This window comes from Limulus polyphemus, unplaced genomic scaffold (genome assembly GCF_000517525.1).
Source record: "Limulus polyphemus unplaced genomic scaffold, Limulus_polyphemus-2.1.2 Scaffold6296, whole genome shotgun sequence".
NCBI classification, from domain to species: Eukaryota; Metazoa; Arthropoda; class Merostomata; order Xiphosura; family Limulidae; genus Limulus; species Limulus polyphemus.
The window spans coordinates 49261-51482 of NW_013671906.1; positions in this window are offsets into that span (position 1 = coordinate 49261).

Sequence of the window (2222 nt, forward strand, 5' to 3'; positions counted from 1 at the left end):
CGAAGAAGTTCCAGACTAGAAAAAAGACTTTATATTGCCTGTAAGTTTGTAAAATTTTTGTATATAAATCATTGTGTGTAATAACTGTTAATGTAAATTGTATTGTTGTTTGTATATTAAAACGTATTTGTGTTAAAAACAAAGACAGTGTGTATCAATCTTGTTGGCAAATATCATAAACTGACTATATATATCGGCTTTTACTTAACTGCTAAATCCAAAGTATAATTTAACTCAATTTCAGGCTATTTGAAATTCTAATACGTAACAAATGCATCCGAGATTGCGTCAGAGTTAGAAGCAATACTCCTGGATTGAGAATCAGCGTAGTTTTGTTTAAGAATACGACTATCATATGTCTGCACCAATGCTAAATACTCGTTTTGTATATCTGTTAGTGGAGTGTCATACACACATCTGAAATTTTTGTAAATGCTGTTGCAGGAAGTGAATCTTTAGTAGAAAATTCGTGAAAACAGTATGTGTGGAAAGTCGCTCTGAATTTTTGCATAATCGACAATGCAGAAATACGTCTCAGTGCGGTATCGATCGACTGCATCAGTATTTGATTCATCCATTGCCATCTAGCCAGTCATTTTTTTCTTGGTAACGGACTCTCAGATTAGGTAATTCTATGTCAAAATGGTGCACAACTAAATACTGCTTAGCTTCAAGAAATATTGCATCAAACCAATTACACATAATTTTAAATTGATTTTCTAAGTTTTTTACAGGTGAATTGCCTGTATAAGTTTAATTTTTTTCAGATTGCAAACACTTGGATACAGAATCACTACTGTTTAAAATTGTACGAAAAACAAAGGCTGTCAAAATGATCTAAAATGATTGCAACCTATTCAAAAGATTATTTGCATTAGAAGGTTTGGAAAGCTAGTATCACTATCAATATATTTTAACAGAGATAAAACACATTCAAGTATCTTTCCACCCTCACAAAAGAAAATAAACTGCATTGATTTTTGATGAGACCACCATCGGGTAGTTGAAACTCGCTGAAGTGAATGGTTTCAATGCCAGCCAGCCAGCCTCTGTTTGGACTCAAACATGTCATTAATTTTCCGTGAGTGACTAAAGAATGCATACACTGATTCCAACAAACCGAACAGGCTCTTGCATGGTAAAGAAACAGAACACACTTCCATCAGCACCAAATTAAGCACATAATCCAATGTCCATATATAATGAAATCTAGGATTGACTTCCTTCACATGTGCCCGTAGACCGTTATATATTGCCACTGCAATTATCAGCTCCATCATATGAATGTGCAACTGCAATATCAAAGCTTATACCTTGCTTTTCAAACAGTTCTTTTAGTTCAGAATATAAGCCGACACCTGTACAATCAGTCACCGATGGTACTGAAATCAGCCTTTCTTTTATTTCGAAATTCTCAGTCAAGTACCTCAGAATTAATGCTAACTGATCTTGATGTGCTTTATCAGTCGTAGTGTCCATCGACAATATAAAATACTGGGCAAGATCATACATCCTCTAAAATAAATTTACGTACTTCCTCGGCAATGGAATGAATTAATTCATTTTGGGAATCTGCGCTCATAAAAGTAACAATGTTACATCTACCGCTTTTGTCCTAATGTGGAACTTTTTTTTGTTCTTCTCAAAGTATTTCAAGTGATCCACTAAAACAGTGTCATTTTGGAATCAAATATATTAATTCCATAAAATTACCACGATGGAAAGTTTCTAAATTATCCGAATGCCCCCTAAAAGCAAGACCTTGTTTGGATAAATACTTGACAATAGAAATAAGACTAGAAAAAATTCGTCTGTTTCTTGATACATTTTACTTCCTAGTCACGTGATCTCGCTGACGCAACACTGCCCCTCCTTAGTATTGTTCGTCCCGAACAATAGCTACATACAATAAACCAATAACAATTAATAATAACTTAATTAAATGTACAGAATTACAATCACAAAATTACAATTCAATAAAGTCTCTTAATTTTACGGGACGTATCTTCTTCCATACTGGTCTCCATCTCGTTGGCTTCTGCTTCATGTGGGGTTCATCTGCTTCATCAGTAAATGTCCTATCATCGGTAACAGTCACATCAGTGGTAGTAACTTCATCAAGAGCTCTTCTTCGACGGTGGCTTCTTCAGGTGGCACGTCTTCAGCAGCGTCATTTGTTCTGTTGTCCACTTCATCCCAACTGAAATGTCCTGGACCATGAT